This window comes from Odocoileus virginianus, chromosome 2 (assembly GCF_023699985.2).
Source record: "Odocoileus virginianus isolate 20LAN1187 ecotype Illinois chromosome 2, Ovbor_1.2, whole genome shotgun sequence".
NCBI lineage: Eukaryota > Metazoa > Chordata > Mammalia > Artiodactyla > Cervidae > Odocoileus > Odocoileus virginianus.
Genome location: NC_069675.1, coordinates 34,112,238 through 34,134,532, shown reverse-complemented (window position 1 = coordinate 34,134,532; position 22,295 = coordinate 34,112,238). Strand labels below are relative to the sequence as shown.

Genomic DNA, 22,295 nt, shown 5'->3' with positions numbered 1-22,295 from the left:
TCCAAACATTAATTTTGCAAAGCCAAGGAGCTTTTCCAGTTGGACTTTAAAAAGATAATATATCTGAACCCTAAAGCCCCAAAACAGAGATAATACTTTAGGGACTTTTTCTGGGAGTAAGGATTTTTTTCACATTCCTATTTATCATTTAGTAGATTTCCTCTCTATATGCAAAAATAAGGTGTGAGAGTATGCATTCATCTGTATTTTCTTTTTTTTTTTTTCATCTGTATTTTCTATTAAGGTAAAACAGGCATATATCTTCAGTATTATACCATATTGTACAGGTTATAAATGAACCCTTAGAATTTTGACTTTCAGTCTTGACATAAACATATTATTTACTTACTTTCCTTAATTTATGCTATTTGTTTGTGAGATAAATGAGTTGATTAGAAATAGACTTCTGAAGTTTGAATGTTTTGGGGGAGGACAGTCATTTTGAGTTGGTGCATCATAAAACTCTGGACATGGCCATAAAGTTATTGTCATGTATCTCCTTAACTCCTTGGTAAATTTTCCAGTTACTGTTCCAAACCTTGTTCATACATATCCAGCTTTTACCTTTCCATCATACTTTAGGTAACCTTGCTTTACTTTAGTTGGGAGATTTTGAAGCATCTTTGAAACCATTTGGCTGCCTCAGTTTTCTCCTACATTAAACTCACTTTGTCTTTCAAGGTAAACCACAGTGCTATAACATGGCCACGGTTTTCTAATTGACCCTTGTCCAAGCTGTTTTTGGGGCCCTTCAACTGCAGTTGGTGCTTTTGAGGGATCAATCTAAGAAGAATCTATATAATCAACTTATTTAATCTAGATTCTTTTTAGATCCAACCAGTGCTTCCTATGAAGCATTTTAACATACTTTTTACATTTCTGAGTTTTTAACTTTGATTCACTTTTTTCAGATATAAAGAACACATGGGTGTTGTATTTGCTAGTATACTTGAGAATGTGTATAATGTTGCAGATTAGAAGTATCCTAATGGCAAGATTTAAAATGAGGATTTTATATGATTCTTTTATAATCTGTATAGCTGGTCCACTGAAGATGTATAACTGGGATGAAATCTTAGTGGTATTAACTAGAAATTTCATTCACAGTTATCCTGGGAGCAAAGTACTGGTTCATTTGTTCATTAATTCCACAAATATTTATTGACCACCTGCTGTGTGCCAAGCATTATAATATAGGCACTGGGAATACAGCAGTGAAAAAAATGGGATAAAAATTTTTGCCCTCAATGAACTCATTCTCCTCTACAATAAACTTCATTAATAAATAAAATACAGGGTGATAAGTGCTAGGAGAAAGAAATAAAGAAGGAAAGGAAATACAGTTATTGTTTTGGAGACTGAAGCAGTAAATTGGTGAGGGAAGCACTCATTAAGGAAGTGATTCTTAAGTAAAGATGTGGTTTATGAAGAAGGAAAATAACTTGCTTTTTAAACTGAAGGCAAGTGAGGGAGCAGCACTCTTTATGATTACGTAAACACAGACTGGTGCTTTCTTTACCCTGTGTTTTATTGAGTTAGAGGTGGAAATCAGAGCAGGGTGAGATCTTTCTAGTTGATCTTGAGCCAGTGGAGCAAACTGTGTGTCCAGGTTTGAGTGTTGTATGTGTTTTTTGACTTAGGTAACTGGGGACCTAGAAATTAATGTCAAAGTTGGAAATGACTCCCAGAAACAATCTGGCTTAACCCTTTCACTGTATGATAAGAAAATGGAATCACCCCCTAAATGCTTGTTAAGCTAAATTGACCAAAATATTATTTGTGAAGACCCAGCACTAAACAACATATCTCTTTCCTGGTAGAGTGTTTATTCATAATACTGTTATCAAGGCTGTTGCCCCAGAATCATACCCCTGATCCTCCATCCAACATAAACTACAGTATTCCTATGTAAGTTTCAGGACAAAGCTGCAAAGAGTTAAAAACCTGTTAGAATCAGCTAGGCCCAAGATGGTAGAAGGTTTGACTTCCAGTAGACCTTGAGTCTCATTATATGCTCATTATAATACCTTAGCTTGCTAAATGACACATCCATTAGCATCTTGACAATTGATGATTGCCATGACAACAACCAGAAAAGAGCATACCAAGACAGAAAAGGAAAGTTGCATCAGTTCTGGGTCCAAACCACACCCGTGTTCTAAAATAAGTCATATATATTCCTTCCACTCTTTCCAATCCTCTTGATTTTTACCTCGACTCTCCTATATATATAGTGCCTCCACTGGAACTGGGGTGAAAAGTTGATTTGCAAACTAAGTTCCCACTTCCCCATTCTTTAGCCATTGAGTAAAACTTGTGCTGTTCCAGCCTCAGCATTGGTTTCCTTACCGGCTGCATGAATCTGACTAGAGAAAGCACCTCCCTGGCTGAGACAGAGGGTGTCGGCCCAGATTAGGATGCTGGCGCTGGTCCAGTTGATCTATTCAGTAATAGTATTTCACTTTCTTGCTGTACCACTGTTGCCATGATGGTCATTAGGAACTATTTTAAACTCAGTTTATATAAAATGTGACTGGGAAACTTGGGAAAATAATCCACAGTGATTTCCCTTCTCTATCATTTCTCTTCTTTAAAAGTTATGAACGTTGTCATGGCACTGATTTCTGAGACATTGACAACATCACAAGAAGTCTATAATGGAAGCTCTGGGTCTCCCATTTCAGTTCACAAGACTTTCTTTCAAATTTTATTTTTTTTTCCTCTTCTTTCTTTAAATGGGCACAGCAGTTGGTTCTCTCTGAGCTACTGATTAGGATTTGATTGCAGTGATTGTTTAGTTCTTTGCACATCATTCAGCTCTAATCTGCCCCACTCCACAAAAGACATTTGTGGGTGAATGAAGGTGTGCACATGTATTTCAGCAGGACCCATTTAAAGCACAATGCATCCTGGAAGCTCTTCTATTTAATGCAAAATATCCCCTAAATTTTGTAATTATGAATTTGAATTTTTAGTCTTTTGTATATCTAATTTTATGGTTCCCTAGATACTGAAGTTGAGATTTGTAGCATTTTGGGTTGGTGAGCAGGTTATTTATGAAGTAAGCCCACATTAATGCAAAAGCTGCTTCCTCTCCCTTATACACCCATTGCATTAGAGAGATGACTTCTACAATGGGTAATCATAGAGGACATCTTCAGATACTGCTTTTTTGCTAGGCCCACTGAAAATTAAGGATATTTGTGATATCACAGTTGTATAGCTAGAAGGTATCTACTAGCTAGATATTTTCTTCTATTAGCTAGACATCTTAAGCTACTTATTTTTTTACATGACCAACCCTAGAGAGAGAATATTCTTGATCATTAATGTATTTAATACATTAAATATATTTAATTATTTCAGATAATGCAAATTGTTACTTACCTGGACTGAAATCAAGTAAATATTTCTAGCAGTGGTGGTCTTCAAAAGATGCTGCACACATAGCCTAAGCTATATAAACAGGTATAGGTTAGTTGACCATGGATACTGTCAATTCTTTTCATTCATTTAAAAAATTGTCCAAGTGTGCATGCTTGCAGAGTGCAACAAATACTTATTATGAGTCCATAATGCCTTGGTGGTCGTGGTTTAGTTGCTAAGTCATGTCCGACTCTTGAGACCTCATGGACTGTAGCTCACCAGGCTCCTCTGTTCCTGAGATTCTCCAGGCAAGAATACTGGAGTGGGTTGCCATTTCCTTATCCAGGGTATCTTCCCAACCCAGGAATTGAACACAGGTCTACTGCATTGCAGGCAGATTCTTTCTCAACTGAGCTATAAGGGAAATCCCCATAATTCCTTAGATTCTGGGTATACAATAGTGAACAAGAGAGAGTTTTATCCCTCAAGGAATTTATCCCTTACAATGGATGATAAGGAAACTTCAAAGGCCATTTTGTTGAATTATATATGTTATGTCAAGCATCCTGAATGCATTGCCCTAGGCATGATACTAACAATACAGAGAAAATTAATGAAGTACTCTTGCCCTCAGGGAACTTACAGACTAATTGGAGAGCAAGATGTAAGCACATGACTGAATAACTAGCAGTGTAAGGCCTTGTACAGTGACAGATGAGTGATGTTCATTTGGTCCTTTCCTCTGTGTTCCAGACACATGCCTGTCACTCTCCTCTACTACATGGAGGGAGTTCCCAGATGCCTCCAGTGACTTTAATTTCTGAATTTAGAGTTCTTCCATGTTTTACTTTGATCTTTGATTTTTAAACATCTTTCTCATAATCTCTGATAGTTTCAAAGAGAAAATGTCTAGTCACTCTATTCTCACAGAATCCTTTTTGCTTGGAAGAATAATAATTCAGCACAGGGGTTGGATTTTTCAGGTATATTATCTCCATTGAGCCATTTAAGTCCCTTTTTGCTCTCAGTTTTTGATCATTTCAGATTGCATCTGCCGAAGACCCCATTATTGCCACAAACTCTTTAATCAACTCAGTGACCTTCATCACACTGTAGGCAAAGATCCAGAGAGGTAATTTTAGCAGAAGTGAATCCCACATGTTTGATTTGATGAAGGGATAAAATCACTCTATTCAACCTAAGTGACCCTATTTGGATTTTTTATTTAACAAAATCCTGGATTAGCTTAGATTGTCAGTGACCATCCTTGCATGAGATAAAATATAATTACAAGACAATGTTAACCTCTTGAAATTAGTTTTAAAAGGGAAAGAGATACAATTTGGTAGAAAAAGTGAGAGAGAAAAGGAGAGAGGGCTTTAGAGTAGATTGAGTAGATTTTTTAAAAGATTCTTTATTGCAGATGCTAAATTCAGATTTCTAAATGTGAATACAGCATGTCAGACTGCTTTGTCATGGTGCAGACTGCATCATTTATTCTGTAGATGACTGAGCAGGGGAATGCTCTCAGGTTTTATGACTAAACCAGAAATACATTTCCTTTCTTGTAGATGCCTACATACTCCATAAAGCCTCTAAATAGTTCTTTTATGGAAAAGGGGTGTAATCTTATAAAAAGACTGGTTGTTTTTGTCTATATTCATATACAGAGATATATTTGGTTCTTTCTTGTTTTGACTGTTGGAGCTGACTTTGTACTGATATCACTGCCTACAATTTCTCTCTCTTCTAGTCAGTTTTGTATTCTGTTATTGAATTAATCTTTGGGAAACGCTTATATCACTCTTCTGCTCTGAACTTTGGCCTCATGTTGTTTCTCTAACAAAGCTCAAATATTTTATCTTCTTATTCTAAACAATCAGTTCATTCTTTAAAATGTTATTTATGAGTGTTTCAAGAAAATGAAACTACTGCTATTTGTCATATCCAATACAAACTTTTCTATTTCTAAGCCTTTTCCTTAAATATACTGTCTGTTTTCTTAAAATATGTTTCTCTGATCTCCTTACACCTAAAGCTTTTCTATATTTTGAAACTGAAAGACCACTACTTTTACAAGGTTGCCCAGGATCTCCACTACCATAAGTCATCTTTCTCTGGTTTAAACTCCCAGTAAGTTTTATTTGTGTACTTTGATTGTCTAATACTTCTTATCATAATCCATGTTATGTATACGTATATGTATACCTGTGTAGATACACACAGAGTTTATATATATATCTTTCTTACTTTGCTAGACTAACCTACTAAAGAAAATAATGATATAATCTTCTTCATTGTGCCATATCTTGGTGTACTGTCTTCCACACAATAGGCATCTAATAAGTGTTCCTAATTTAGAATTTGATGTGAGTCTTGTCTGTTTTAATCTATAGCCAAAGATGTAGAATTATGGAAATGCAGAAGTAAAAAGATCCTCAAAATAAATAATTTTACTGTGGAGAACAGTGAAAGTGATTGTTTTATGATGAAACTATATAAGAGGGTATGTGGTAGCCCATCCATATCAGTCAGAATTTCTGTCAAGGGAATAGAAGGGCTACTCTATTTTAACAAAAGGGAATTCACCTACTGAAAAACATTAAAATGTGATGCAATTGCAATGTTGTAGTATATTCAAAGAGGAAAAGTAATAGCATGTTTTAGACTACAGTATTTCATCCTGGTATCAATAAAGAAGAACAATAGGGTCAGAAATCAAAGGCTACACACAGCTTAGCAGCTATAAATACTTGATTCAGAGAGGTGGCTCTCATTTTTTATGGCATTCAACTAAAGAAATGAGTGGGTTGGGTTTAATATTTAAGATGCAGGGTACACATATCTGCCACCTCTGGAAAAAGAAAGCAAAAGTGAGATAGAATGAATGTTTAAAATCATATTCAAGAAAATGTATTGATCTAAATGAAGATCTGAATCTACATATTAAGAGGGCCATTTGTGTACATGTAAAAATGAACCCAGGATATTATCTCTGAAACAGCAAAGAAAGAAGACAAAGTCATTTATAAAGGAAAGGAAGTAGGTTGACATTGAGTTTCTTAATTAATGTTCAGAACAATAAGTAAAGGAATAATATCTTCAAGATACTTAAGAAAACAGATGAAGGATATTATTCCATTCAAGTTGTACTTTAAATTTGTGAAGGTTATAGGAAAAATATGGAACATTCAAGAATTCAGGAGACATTGTCCCTAGGAAACTACTACAAATAAAAAATTTAAAAAGTGGTATGGGGGACTTTGACAGAGAGATCAGTGGTGAATACTTTATATATTTAACTCTAGGTTGAAGATCTTAAAGTTGTAGACAAGGGTTAAAGAAGTGTTTGTCAGTGGTAAATGTAATGTCAAAATAAACATAAACATGACACAGAGAAAGGTTGGAGGGAGGAAATTAAATGATTTCTTTGGATATTATCTAAAGCTGAGAAATAATAGAATCTTTAATATATTTAAGCAGACAAAGATTAGGCACTTGAGAAAGATATGAATATTGACTAAAAGTACATGATGAAGAAGAAAGGCTGGAAGATGTTATAAATGAATTTTATTGTGATTAATCATGAAACAATATATATTGTCCACAGGAAAAGAGGGGCTATTACTAAAAATATTAATAAAAAGACAACTGATATAATAAAATTTCAACTTCTTTGATGCCAGAAGAATAGAGACACAAAACAAAATTTAGTGACATATAGTCTAATAATGAAAAGAACTCCAAGGAAATCTTAAACTTCATTCATTGATGTTATTAACAGTGATGCTGATATTGTTACTTTGTGTTTTCTTATATATTACAGAATAAGCCAATAATTAAACCAAGGTTTTTCCAGTGTATGAAAAACAGATACTAGTATTGAATCAAAGAAATTAAATGAAAATCCTGTAATGTTAAATTTATTTCATGATAATATGATATATATCCTGTTTCTGTTCAGTGGAAGGATATGAGAGCAATGGCACTCTATCTGGAATCAGAATTGTGATGCCCAAATTTTGTTTTCTAAATACCATTCACAGAAAAGAATCAGGATTCTTTGGAGAAACGGCTGATTGTAGACTTGGAGGAAGGAAAATTCATGGTGAATTTAGGACACTTTATTGTGCTAGAAAGCAAGGAAACCCTTACAGACTGATGGGTTGAGTCAAAGGGTCAGAGAGGCAAGTATTAAGAAGTTCTCATTGGCCAAATTTGGCACATTTTGTACATCAGAAAGAATATGACTATAGTTGATTGAAACACGTAAGTATCCATGGGTCCATAAAAATATAAAAGAAGAAAAAGTTTAAAAAAAAATGAGTTATTTGCCACCCTTGGAGGCAACCATTAAGTTGAATCCTTCTGAAAACTGGTAATTAAAGACACACTATTATACATTTATCTTAGTTCTTCAGTGGGAACTATATTTGTGGCAAGCTAAATACTCTAATTCATAAGCAAACATTTTCTCTGTGGAAAAATATTATCTAATAAATATAGAACAAATGAAAAAACTTAAAAATGCACAAATAATATTGATATATGTTATGTATTTCTATGTATGTTACATATATATGTATACACATACATAGACATGTATATAGCCAGGAAAAACTATTATACAAAAATTTCCTGTTAATATTTTTTTTTGTGAAAAGCATTCATTCATTCAGCAGTCATTTGAGGACCTAGTATGTGCCTTTCTCCACGGATCTCCACCAGCATATTGGGCACCCACCGCCCTGTCTAACTCATAGTTTCATTGGGTTAGAAAAGGCTGCACTCATATCACATGCTAGCAAAGTAATGCTCAAAATTCTCCAAGTCAGGTTTCAACAGAACAGGAATCGTAAACTTCCAGATGTTCAAACTGTATTAAGAAAAGGCAGAGGAACCAGAGATCAAATTGCCAACATCTGTTGGATCATCAAAAAAGCAAGAGAGTTCCAGAAAACATCTACTTCTGCTTTATCAACTATGCCAAAGCCTTTGACTGTGTGGATCACAACACTGTGGAAAATTCTGAAAGAGATGGGAATACCAAACCACCTGACCTATCTCCTGAGAAATCTGTATGCAGGTCAAGAGACAACACTTAGAACTGAACATGGAACAAAAGACTGGTTCCAAATCAGGAAAGGGGTACGTCAAGGCTGTATATTGTCACTCTGCTTATTTAACTTCTATGCAGAGTACATCATGAGAAAGGCTGGGCTGGATGAAGCACAAGCTGGAAAAAAGATTGCCAGGAGAAATATCAATAATCTCAGATATACAGATGACACTACCCTTATGGCAGAAAATGAAGAAAAACTAAAGAGCCTCTTGATGAAAGTGAAAGAGGAGAGTGAAAAAGTTGGCTTAAAGCTTAACATTCAGAAAACAGATCATGGTATCTGGTCCCATCACTTCATGGCTAATAGGTGGGGACACAATGGTAACAATGAGAAACTTTTATTTTGGGGGGCTCCAAAATCACTGCAGATGGTGACTGCAACCATGAAATTAAAAGACGCTTGCTCCTTGGAAGAAAAGCTATGACCAACCTAGACAGCCATTTTTAAAAAGCAGAGACATTACTTTGCCAGCTAAGGTTCGTCTAGTCAAAGCTATAGTTTTTCCAGTAGTCATGTATGGATGTGAGAGTTGGACCACAAAAAACTGAGTGCTGAAGAATTGATGCTTTTGAACTGTGATGTTGGAGAAAACTCTTGAGAGTCCATTGGACTCCAAGAAGATCCATCCAGTCCATCCTAAATGAAATCAGTCCTGAATATTCATTGGAAGGACTGATGCTGAAGCTGAAACTCCAATACTTTGGCCACCTGCTGGGAAGAAATGACTCATTTGAAAAGACTCTGATGCTGGGAAAGATTGAAGGTAGGAGAAGCAGACAACAGAGGATGAGATGGTTGGATGGCATCACCAACTCAATGGACAGGAGTTTGAGTAAGCTCCAGTAGCTCATGAAGGACAGGGAAGCCTGGCCTACTGCAGTCCGCAGGGTGTCAGTGTCAGACATGACTGAACGACTGAACTGAATTGACGTGCCTTTGGAAGAAAAATGATGACTACTGATATTTTTGCATTAGGTTTTCAGTCAGGTCATTTAAAATAAGCATTATAATTTTTATTTATCTAAAAATTACTGATGTTGACTATCTTTTCATGTCCAAATCAAAATTGCAATGAGGTATCACTTCACACCAGCCGGAATGGTCACCATCAAAAAAATCTACAAACAATAAATTATTGAAAAGGGTGTAGAGAAAAGGGAACCCTTTAGCACTATTCATGGGAATGTAAATTGATACAGTCACTATGGTGAACAGTACAGAAGTGTCTTGAAAAACTAAAAATAGAACTACATTATGACCCAGTAATACTACTCCTGGGCATATATGCTGAAAAAACCATAATTCAAAAAGACAAATGTACCCCAGTGTTCATTGCCAAATTATTTGTAATAGTCAGGACATGGAATCAACCTAAATATCCATTGACAGATGAATGGATAAAGGAGATGTGGTCAGTACAATTCAGTCATTCAGTAGTGACTGACCCCCTGCAACCCCATGGACTGCAGCACGCCAGGCCTCCCTGTCCATCACCAATTCCCAGAGCTTGCTCAAACTCAAGTCCATTGAGTTGGTGATGCCATCCAACCATCTCATCCTCTGTCGTTCCCTTCTCATCCTGACTTCAATCTTTACCAGCATCAGGTTCTTTTCCAATGAGTCAGTTCTTTGCATCAGGTGGCCAAAGTATTGGAGTTTCAGCTTCAGCATCAGTCCTTCCAATGAATATTCAGGACTGATTTCCTTTAGGATTGATTGGTTTGATGTCCTTGTAGTCCAATGGACTTTCAAGAGTCTTCTCCAACACCACAATTCAAAAGCATCATTTCCTTGGCACTCAGCTTTCTTTATGGTCCAACTCTCACATCCATAGATGACTACTGGAAAAACCATAGCTTTGACTAGATGAGCATTTGTCAACAAAGTAATGTCCCTGCTTTTTAGTATGCTGTCTAGGTTGGTCATAGCTGTTCTTCCAAGAAGTAAGCATCTTTTAATTTCATGGCTGTAGTCACCATCTGCAGTGATTTTGGAGCTCAAGAAAATAAATCTGTCACTGCTTCCATGGTTTCCCCATCTGTTTACCATGAAGTGATGGGACCAGATGCCATGATCTTAGTTTTCTGAATGTTGAGTTTTAAGCCAACTTCTTCACTCTCCTCTTTCACTTTCATCAAGAGGCTGGTTAGTTAATTTCTTCACTTTCTGCCGTAAAGGTTGTGCCATCTGCATATCTGAAGTTATTGATATTTCTCCTGGAAATCTTGATTCCAGCTTCTGCTTCATCCAGCCTGGCATTTCACGTGATGTACTCTGCATAGAAGTTAACTAAGCAGAGTGATACTATACAGCCTTGACATACCTCTTTCGCAATTTGGAACCATTTTATTGTACCATGACTGGTTCTAACTGTTGCTTCTTGACCTGCATACAGATATCTCAGGAGTCAGGTCAGGTGGTCTGGTACTCCCATCTCTTGAAGAATTTTCCACAGTTTGTTGTGATCCATTTGGTTTAGTCAATAAAGCAGAAGTGGATGTTTTTCTGGAACTCTCTTGCTTTTTTGATGATCCAACAGATGTTGGCAATCTTATCTCTGTTCCTCTGCCTTTTCTAAATCCAGTTTGAATATCTGGAAGTTCATGGTGCATGTACTGTTGAAGCCTGGCTTGGAGAATTTTGAGCATTACTTTGATAGTGTGTGTGTGATGTGTGCAATTGTGTAGTAGAGTGAACATTGTTTTGCAATACCTTTCTTTGAGATTGAAATAAAAACTGACCTTTTCCAGTCCTGTGGCCACTGTTGAGTTTTCCAAGTTTGCTGGCATATTGAGTGTAGCACTTTAACAGCATCATCTTCTAGGACTTGGAGTAGCTCAACTGGAATTCCATAACCTCCACTAGCTTTGTTTGTAGTGATGCTTCCTAAGGCCCACTTGACTTCGCATTCTATGATGTCTGGCTCTAGGTTAGTGATCATACCATTGTGGTTATCTGGATCATGAAGATCTTTTTTGTATAGTTCTTCTGTGTATTCTTGCCACCTCTTCTTAATATCTTCTTCTCTTATATCCATACTGTTTCTTTCTTTTATTGTGCCCATCTTTGCATGAAATATTCCCTTGGTATCTCTAATTTTCTTGAAGAGATCTCTATCCTTTGCCATTCTATCGTTTCCCTCTATTTCTTTGCATTGATCACTGAGGAAGGCTTTCTTATCTCTCCTTGCTATTCTTTGGAACTCTGCATTCAGATGGGTATAGCTTTCCTTTTCTCCTTTGCCTTTAGCTTCTCGTCTTTTCTCAGCTATTTGTAAGCAGTTGTGGTAAATATGCACAATAGAATATTACTCAGACATTAAAAGGAACAAAATTGGGTCATTGTAGATACATGGATGGAGCTAGAGACTGTTATACAGAGTGAAATCAGTCAGAAAGAGAAAGACAAATGTCATGTATTAATGCATATATGTGGAATCTAGAAGAATGGTACAGATGAACTTATTTGCAAAGCAGTAATAGAGATACAAATATAGAGAACAAATACATGGACACCAAGCGGGGAAAGGGGCATGGAATAAATTGGGAGATGGAGATTGACATGTATACACTGCTATGCATTGAATAGATAACTAGTGAATGCCCGCTATATGGCACAGGGAACTCTGCTTGGTGCTCTGTGATGTTCTCGGTGGGAGGAGAATCCAGAAGAGAGGGATGTGTGTTTACATATGGCTGGTCCTCTGATTTGCTGTACAGAAGAAATTAGCACAATGTTGTGAAGCAACTACACCCCAATACAGAAAAATAAAGAAAAAATAAGAGTTATGAATGCCATTAAACTATATAATTTCAGAACTGGAAGGACGAAAAGAAGTCATTTGGTCACTCCCTAATCCACACCCCTTCTCATTTTCTAAACAGGAGTCACATTATCCACACTCATAACATGGATACTTTATGAATCCTATCAGTAACTGAGGAAAGAGAAAGAAATGGAAAAATTTCTAAGTAGGTAAAAAATCATTGCACCATATGAATGTTTAGCATGTATTTTAAAATACTAAGCACGTCTTTCATTAATTTGTTTTTAACCTTCAGAAAATTAAAACACACAGATGGCCAATCTAGGTCATTATGATTTTTTCTTTTTTTTGACCAAATTGATATTTCTTCTAGATTGATATCAGATTTGAGCTGTGTGACTGAGGCAGTAGTTCAGAGACCAGGGCATGCAAGTGCCCTCTCCACTCAATAACCAGCAAACTAATTTGATGTTGCTATTGACTTGAATCTGTCTGCTTTATATCTTGAGCCTATGAGTGTGTGACCTCTTCTGCAGAGATCTGCTGCTTCTGGGCATTTTGTAAAGTGCTGAAATTGTCTGGAAAACTGCTCACTGTGCTTTGCAAAATAATGGAAAGAGAGTATTTCCTATCTGCCTCCTGCAGTGATTTCCCAACAATAAAATTGAAGATGTACATTTAATTTTATTTCCATTTAGTTCTGAAAAAAATCTTGAGGTATTTTGGTTCCTAACTATGACTCCTTATCTGTCATCTTTTCTGATTAATTGTGTCTCCTAGCTGTAATTTCTTTTTGACTCTTCTTCATAAAAAAAAACAGCTCCATATTTTCCTGAGTCATTTTCCTTTTTTGAAACAAAGTAGAAATACAGAGGATGATATTTGGCCAGAATCTCAATCTTGAAACTCCATCCATGCTCTAATGTGTTTTGCAACTAGGCAATTAAGAAACTAGCCTTCCCTTTCATCATCTCAGGAAATTAGAGAGGTTTTCTTCATGGTTAAATTGCATTTCTGAAAACAATTGAGAGGACTTTATGTAATTTATGCTGAAATTTTGTTTTCTTTGAATTTCTCTGTGTATGTTGGTCACTTAAGAAACAAGGAACTTAATTTTCTCCTTTTCCTTTTTATTCTTACCTTTGTAATTGTCCTTTTGAAATCTTGTGTGTGTTGGGGTGGGGTGGCAAAATGAGCTATTTCAATGTACAGGCAACTCTGCTTTTGTTTTAGCCATTATAATAACAAAGCATGTTATTTTATGGAGGTTATGAAGCAATTTAATAATTTGTTTTTGTGCTCACACAGCATCAGACTTTCCCTGGGGGCCTTGAAACACTTTCTGGATATATTTATTTCCCCAGGTCCTGGGTCTTTATAGACAAGAAGAAATCTAAAATGGCTTAGGTAGGAAATAAACTTTGTCCTGGGATTTGCGCTCATGTCACTGTCCTCTTTTTGCCAGGACTGTTTCTGATTCCCTGACTGAACTCTGAGACCTTGGATCTGCCTGGATTGACTTGCCCTGTCAGATATTTTCCCTAATGAAACTCCCTCTCCAGGCTCCTGCTCACCCTGGCCTCTGGCTCCCGGTAAGTTTTTTTGCTAAGGCTATGATGTCATTGAAGGCTGGCATCCCTTTTCTTCATTCCTGTATTCTCTAACTTAGCATCTTGCCCAGAGTGGGAACTTGATAAACAGTGACTGAATGATAGCATTGATTGCAGCACACAGTGACTTGGTCAGAGGTAAGTTGGAGATAACTTGGCTGCTGAGAATTTGTGTGGAATCTTCATGTGAGAAAGCCAAAAAGGATGGAGTGGGTACTGAATTATTTACTTACACACATCTCTTCTTCCTCTTCTGTATTTGAACTGAAATAAGTGTTGATCAGTGCAAGACTGGAAATAGACCATCCTCTGAGTCATATTCTCATTGGCTACCTGGTTTTTCCAGTTTCTATCCTTCATGCCTCCTGTCAGAATGACATGAATCCCCTTTACCTGAATAATACTGGAGGGAGGGAATCATAACCATCCTCATTTCAAAGGTAAAGTGCAATGTCTACATGACTCTGGGAGAGAGGGAGAAATTCGGATTGTGAGACGTTCAAAGCTCAATGAAAGTGAAAAAAAGAAACACTTAAATCTAAACTTCTTTGATAGGGCAAAATATTTTAGGAGGATCAAGAGGCAAGAAACACATAAGTTGTGCCTTCTGTGAACAGCAGGAGCATAGGGCTCAGGGAAGGAGACAAGAGAAATGCTCTGAAGATTTGGAGGCCTCGGTATGCTGGACTCCTGACCACAGGCTGTAAGTTCAGCTGTAAGTGTGCCTATGAGAAAGCCAAGACTTTCTTGAAGTCTTGAGTAACTGGTGCCTTACACATGAGCTTTTGTGCCTGTCCTCTTGGAACAGGGTTCCCTGTAAAAGCATGTATGCACTTCACTGCCTGTTCAGATGATGGACAGAACTCTGCCTTCTGTTACTTTGGTTATCTTATGCCAGCCTCCTTCAGGAGTCAGGAAATGTCTTTCTTTTTATACTTTCAACTTAAATGCATCGTATGGCTGCTTTAAGATAGGGATTTGTTTTATTTTATTTTATTTTATTTTCTTTCCTACACCTTATCTTGCCGTTAACCTTAGACTAGGAAAATGAAAACCCTGGGGGCACTTTGGAGCTTCAGCCGCCCAGACAGCAGAGTCTGAAGAGCTCTCTCCTCTCTGTGTTTTTACGTCCTTTCAAAATGTCAGTTAGTACTTTTAAAATAAAATCTGCCATCAAAGACACGCTCTTCTCCTCCCTGTCTGGTGTGCCAAAGATAGACATTACTCTGTCTGCTTTAGTTCTCAGCTTCCTGTCATGTTTGGCAAAAATTTAATTGCCTCTCTTTTCAGAACAACTTTTATTTGTTTTCTTTCCTTCAGCATTTCCTCTAAAGGAGAGTTCTTGCAGCAGGGGAATGCAGACAGCTTTTGTTTTTGCCGCTCCATGATTGGCTTCCCAGTGTCTTTTAAAATGAAATTTTGTGCCCAGAAATGATGCATGGAAGCCAGGCAGTGTTGGTTTATCCAAGGGTGACAGTTCACGTAGGAAGCCAAGTGTACTCAGGTTTGATTGCTAGCTGGGACTCTGAGCAGACAGTGGCATTTCTTTTCTGCCTTGGAGTACCGTTCTCATCCTGCCTTTGCAAACCGAATTAGGTAATAATGTTAATAACAATAATACTCCCTCTCTGTCAGCTTCTCTTACCCCAAACTTAACGTTCTTTCTCTTTAGAGGGTCGTTGCCCTCCATCCTGGTGATTTTAGACTAATCCTTCCAAAACCTGCCTTTCATGTCGTAAGGAATTAACACACTTTCTGCTCTGTTGCCGTAGCATTTTTCACGTCTATTGTGCGTTGACTCCCTGCAGGGTTAAATGATTCATTGTACATGAACCTAACAGCTTAGCACTCCCATTGCTCCCACCCAAGACTGAGCGATGTTTAAGGTTAAGGAATAATAAGGTCTCTTATACATTCTCAAATCCCCAACTTTTAGCTCAGGGTCTGACATATAATAAAAGATATTTATTTATTTATTATTAAATCTTAAATGAGACAAAAATGCAAATGGTACTTTTAAATATACATCTCCCTGTACTTGTCCCATTGGATGCGAGTTTATGTTCCCGACAGGAACATGGCTTTAAAGGGAACTGATTTTTTAAGTATTCACGTGGGATCCCAGGATAAAGGAAAAAAGAAAAGTGTTGAAAATGAATAAAGAAAGATGACTAGCTGTCTCCTTTGGATTTTTGCAAGAAGTCAGAATCTCTTGAGATTCACAAGCAAAGGGAATGATAAGGCTTTACAACTGAGGAAATGAAAGAATATATTCACAAAGGTAATATGAACCAACATGAACAAGAAGACATTCTGAAAGGGGATGGGGAGTTCAAGCTTTCCAGGTAAAAAGTTTTGAAGCAGAGTTGAGGACACTGGCTATGGATCTTGAACAGAAAGGAGGAATGACCCCAAGTGTGAATTCCATTTTGGGGACAAAACATTAGGAGAGGTTGCAACCAGAACTGTGGACTCTGGAGTCTCAAAGTATGTTGGAAACCCAGGTGAGGGATGAAATATGTATGGACTGTGTTGTTAATACCCTCCCAGACAAGTCAACAAGGAGAGGATCTCCAAATTCATGACTCTGTCATGTGTCTTTCACCATTACCTAATGAGGCAGTATGTTATGGCAGGAGAAGCTCTTTCAGGGCAAAGCAGGCAGGTGGCATGAGTTGTCATTTCTTTCCTCTCACACATCAGCTGCATAACCTGAAGGAAGTCACTAACCATCACTGATTCTAAGTTGATTTACTTGTAATATGGTAATAACTGCATATTATCTGTGTAAGACACCACCCTTATGGCAGAAAGTGAAGAGGAACTAAAAAGCCTCTTGATGAAATTGAAAGAGAAGAGTGAAAAAAGCTGGCTTAAAGCTCAACATTCAGAAATCGAAGATCATGGCATCTGGTCCCATCACTTCATGGGAAATAGATGGGGAAACAGTGGAAACAGTGTCAGACTTTATTTTTGGGGGCTCCAAAATCACTGCAGATGGTGATTGCAGTCATGAAATTAAAAGACGTTTACTCCTTGGAAGGAAAGTTATGACCAACATAGACAGTATTTTAAAAAGCAGAGACATTACTTTGCCAACAAAGGTCCATCTAGTCAAGGCTATGGTTTTTCCAGTGGTCATGTATGTATGTGAGAATTGGACTGTGAAGAAAGCTGAGTGCCAAAAAATTGATGCTTTTGAACTGTGGTGTTGGAGAAGACTCTTGAGAGTCCTTTGGAGTGCAAGGAGATCCAACCAGTCCATCCTAAAGGAGATCAGTCCTGGGTGTTCATTGGAAGGATTGATGCTCAAGCTGAAACTCCAATATTTTGGGCACCTCATGAGAAGAGTTGACTCATTGGAAAAGACCCTGATGCTGGGAAAGATTGAGCGCTGGAAGAGAAGGGGGCAACAGAGGCTGAGATGGTTGGATGGCATCACTGACTCGATGGACATGAATTTGAGTAAACTCCGGGAGTTGGCAATGGACAGGGAGGCCTGGCATGCTGTGATTCATGGGGTCGCAAAGAGTTGGACATGACTGAGTAACTGAACTGAAGAGGAAATTATTACATGGAATGATTGAGCTCTTCAACTATTATAAAATCCATTGTATCTCCCCGGAAATCCTACACTGTGTCACTAAACATGGCCATTCTTAAGTGTCTGTTGTATAAATTAGTTGATTATGTTCACAATGGGTAGTTTTCATGCAGTACACTTGGGTCATGTGTCCCTAAGCAGGACTATCTTGGAAAGGACTTTGTAGTGTTGAAAATCTACATTTAAGAGAGATGAACTTTATATTTTAATAAGAGGAGTAAATGTTAAAAGTTGATTTTTCCTTAAGATCTGAAATGTGTAGGATTGAAGTGATATTTGAATATTACATAGCAGTGGAACTCTCGGAAAAACATAACTTTCTTTTAACTTGAATAGATCTTGGCACTTTGAACTCATCAAAGATATGTCTAGCTTTCTGAAGAATTAGAGGTTCCAGAAGGTTAAGACTATTTCTTAAAATTATGTTTTTATTTCTTAACAGAATAAATAACATTTAATCAGGTAAATAATCTCTTTTAGTTTCCACCCAGCTCTCAAATACTGCATAAACAAAACCATGTTTTTAAAAATATTTTTAATGACAAGATAACATATGTATTTATTGTAAGAAAAATGAAAATGAAAAAGAGCCTAAAGAAGGAAATTAAAATTATTCTTAGAAATAGCTATAGTGAATATTAACATCTATCTTTCAATGTATCTGTATGTATCTATCTTCTATTGTGTGTGTGTATGTCTGTTTTAGTGTATGGAATCACACATATACATATATATACAGACTTACTTGTATATACATACATATACAAACATGGATACCATTTTATAACTTGCTTTATTGTTTAATAGGTTATCATTTCAGAGTCACTCAGATTATTTTAAATTTTAGAAAAATGTAAATAATAAAGAAAATAATCAGAGCATAATAAAAAATTAAAATTTTCTTTATCTTTCCTTTCTCTTTCAAAGTTTTACTCTCCATAGATTACTGCTTTCAGCTATTTCAGCTTCAGATTTTCTAATTGATAAACTTAAGTGTCTGTTTCTTAATTTTATCCCAATAACTATTATTCCTTGCTATAGAAGTTGAGGAACCAGGACTAAATTCCTACCTTTCTTTCTCTTCCCTATATTTCCTCATTGTAAAAGTTGTGTTATTAATGTGTTTTGTTTTTTGGTGTGCTTACTTATATCTATGACTTATATTCTGAAAAGTACATTCTATAATGAATCAACTTTGGAAAATATACCATAACTCTTTTCTATGTAAGATGAAGAAAGAACATACCTCATTTTCCTTCAGTCTTACACCAACAAGGTGTATAACACTGATCTTTTGACCTGTAGTTATATTTATGCTTCCTATGCTTCATTTCAAAATTAATTATAAAAATTGAAGATCTAATGAACTAATGTAGCTGGTAATAGCACAGGCTGTGGGACTCTACCACATGGCTTCAAAGTTTAGTTCTGCCACTGTCTGTCTGGCCTTTTCAGTTGTGGATATATTTCGTAACTTCTCCGTGCCTTCATCTCCTCTTATGTAAGATGATCATAAAATAGTACCTACCTGATAGTGTTGCTGTGAACATTCTGTAAGAGAGTACTTATCAAGTTCCCAGAATAATGCCTGGCACATAGTAAGTTCTTAGTAATACCATTTTAGGATGAGCCCCATGTCCCTTGGAAGAAAAGCTATGACAAACTTAGAAAGCACATTAAAAAGCAGAGACATCACTTTGCCAATCACGATCCATATAAGTCAAAGCTATGGTTTTTCCAATAGTGGTGTATGGATGTGAGAGTTGGATCATAAAGCAAGCTGGGTCCTGAAGAATGGATGCTTTTGAAGTGTAGTGTTGGAGAAGACTCTTGAAAGTCCCCTTGGACTGCAAGAAGACGAAAGCAGTCGATCCTAAAGGAAATCAACCCTGAATATTCACTGGAAGGACTGATGCTAAAGTTGAAGCTCCAATACTTTGGCCACCTAATGTGAAGAACTGACTCATTAGAAAAGACCCTGATGCTGGGAAAGATTGAAGGAAGAAGGAGAAGGGAATAACAGAGGATGAGATGGTTGGGTGGCATCACCAACTTGAGGGACATGAGTTTGAGCAAGCTCTGGGAGAATGCGAAGGACAGGGAAACTTGGCTTGCTACAATCCACAGGGTTGCAAAGAGTCGGACATGCCTGAGTGACTGAACAACAGCAACATGTTACGTGAATGACCCTGTGTCACTAAATCTGGTGCTGCTCAGGGGATTATGTTCTAGGAATCAAAGTGAAATGGTTTACTTCTGTGCATCTCAGCAATTATTCAAGATCCTGTGATGTATTAGTTTACTTCACATTTGGACTATGACTTTCTTGTACAACTTTTTATTTTGCTTAGAATTTCTGATTGTTTTTCATTTCTTTTGCGCTAATGAAAGAGAAAAGTGCCCATATCACATTATCATATTGTTAACCTCTCCAGGAACCTATTTATTACATTCATTTAAATAGAGATTGAAAATAAAGCAGCAACTTAAAGAGGCTTCATTTTTGTAGATTATTGAATTTGATTTGATGTCTATCATGAGGCCTTTTAAGTACCAGATTAGATTCTCTGTTTGACCTCAAAGACCAGCTCAAACATAGCGATTGTAAGTAGAATTGTTTGACTTCTTTTTTTCCCCTCTGTGGTACTTTCTCCACTTCTTATTATTCTGATTTAATGTGTCAGATAGGACAGCTATATGTAATCCTGACTTTTCAAGAGTTTAGTTCCTCTGGAAAAATTTCTTGGAGAAATAAACTAGGTTTTTTTTCCCCCTCTTCAAGATCAGTGCTTTACCTTCTTATCTCTGCGCACTACCTCTCTAGTACTTTATTTAAGGCCAGGTCTCTTAGACTGAAGCTTGAAATTGTCCAAATAACCTTAGTGATTCACTTCCCTGAAAGGAGGTATGCAGGAAAGCCTTGTTCAGAGCCATCCATGTTTGGATAACTATCTATGTTAGGGGAACGAGAAATAGTTCAATATGTCTGCAGTTGAGGGAGGTCTGAGGGTGTAATAAGGATAAGGCTGCATAGGTAGACAGGGGTAATGGTGGAAGAGATTATGAAGGATGTAGAACAATTTGGAAAGTAATTTTAAATTTGCTCTGTCCTGTAGGGAGGGAATGATGGAACATATTTTAGGAGAGAAGTGCATGATCAGACTTGTGTTTCAGAAAACAAATCTTTGGTGGAAGTTTTGAATCTGATCCCAAGGAGAGCCTGGAAGGAGAGAGAACCAATTGGAGGCTACTGCATTTAAATTCTTGGCAGTGGAATTTTAACATCAAAACATTTTTGATAGAATTAATCATATGTACTATTCAGTTAGATATGACAGATCAAAAGCAGAGCTGAAGACCGTGTTATACTGTGAGAATAAGAGTAAGTTTTAGAGGAGAAAGTAAAGAATCCCATTTTAGGTGTTTGCATGCCTGTGGAATATGCAGATAAACATGTTTAGTTGGTAGTTGGAAATCAACAGAGAGGAAATACGGATACCTGGATCTAAGAATTATCCATGTACAGACTGTAGCTAGTGAATTGTGTATGCTCCTTTGGAGAGATTCTTTGCATAAGAAGGCTGAAGATAGGAAAATCCCAGGGACCACAAGTGTTTAAGGGATGGTTGGAGGAAGAGGAGTCGGTGTTAGGGAATGCTCTTGTTCATCTGTGTGTACCCAGTGTCCAACACAGTCTTTCACAGAAATACTTAAAGGTGGATTCTATGGTACTGAAAAGAGACTTTAGGAATGAAGACATGGTATCAGGAGTAATAGTGACCTGAAAAGCAAAGACAGAAATATATTTAAGCAAGAAGGAGACATTAAATAAGATGAGGAGTGTCCTTTGGATTTGACAGTTAGGAGGTCATATTCCACATTAGGTAGGTGGTTTAGTGGGATGGTGGGGCCAGAGCCATATTGCAATGACTTGAGGGATGTGTTCTAGACAAAGAGGAGACAGAAGCTATATTAGTCTTTGAAGAAGTTGGATTGTCAAGGGAAAATAGAGGTGGCATTTATAAGATAAAGGGTAAGAATCTTACTGACTAATAAGCATTCATATTTGATATTTTTGTCAAGGATAAAGGGATGTGAGAAAGGACAGACTATAGAATGGAGAGCAGAGGAATGGCCTCTCACTTGATACTGAACATTCATTCTCTAATATTGGTTACTTGTGTGTATGTGTGATTTACCTCCAAGAAGACCATCATTCACTGAGACAGGAGTCTCACCTATATTTCTATTCTTCCTCAGACAATTAATGCATGGTGTCTTTATTACTGCTTGAGTTATAGCCATTCCATATCACTGTATGAGGAAATATTTGAAGGCAAGTCTCTGGATAATTCCTTACTTGTTTTTAAAAGTAGACTCAGTGTTGAAACAGAGCCACGGATCTCTCAGTGGTCAGCTGCAGGCCTCTTGCTGCGTGGGTTGGTATGTAGTTGGACGCTCGAATTGGCCCATTTAGTTTTGGCAGCTTTGAACATTGTCACCTCTCTCTAAATAGTAAAATTGGCTCTCTTTTGGTCAGATCACAGAGTTGCTAACTCTATAATTTGGATTAGGAAAGCATGTTCTCTCTCTAAAAACAAGAGAAAACCTACTATGATATTATCCCCATTTCTTTCCATTTCATCTGTTCTGAAACTTTCTTTTTGGGGGGCAAGGATTTTACAAGAGCTCTGGGCCCACAAGTCTTCTTCTATGAATGACCGGCTTTTCAATTTCCTGCATGCCTTTGCACATTCTGCCTATATTCAAGTGAAAGAGGAAACAGGTTTCACAGTGATGCCTTGAACTTGGTGATACCAGTAGAT

The 22,295-nt window shown here is 37.0% G+C and overlaps 1 long non-coding RNA gene across 1 annotated transcript in view; it reads left to right on the top strand.

Moving 5' to 3' along the window:
- Positions 1–12,325: 12,325 nt before the first annotated feature.
- LOC139037103 (uncharacterized) overlaps positions 12,326–22,295 on the top strand; it is a 223,736-nt gene continuing 213,766 nt past the window's right edge. The window contains exons 1-2 of the long non-coding RNA XR_011489920.1: positions 12,326–12,460; positions 13,721–13,847. This is a non-coding gene — a long non-coding RNA (uncharacterized lncRNA). The remainder of the gene's footprint in view (positions 12,461–13,720; positions 13,848–22,295) is intronic.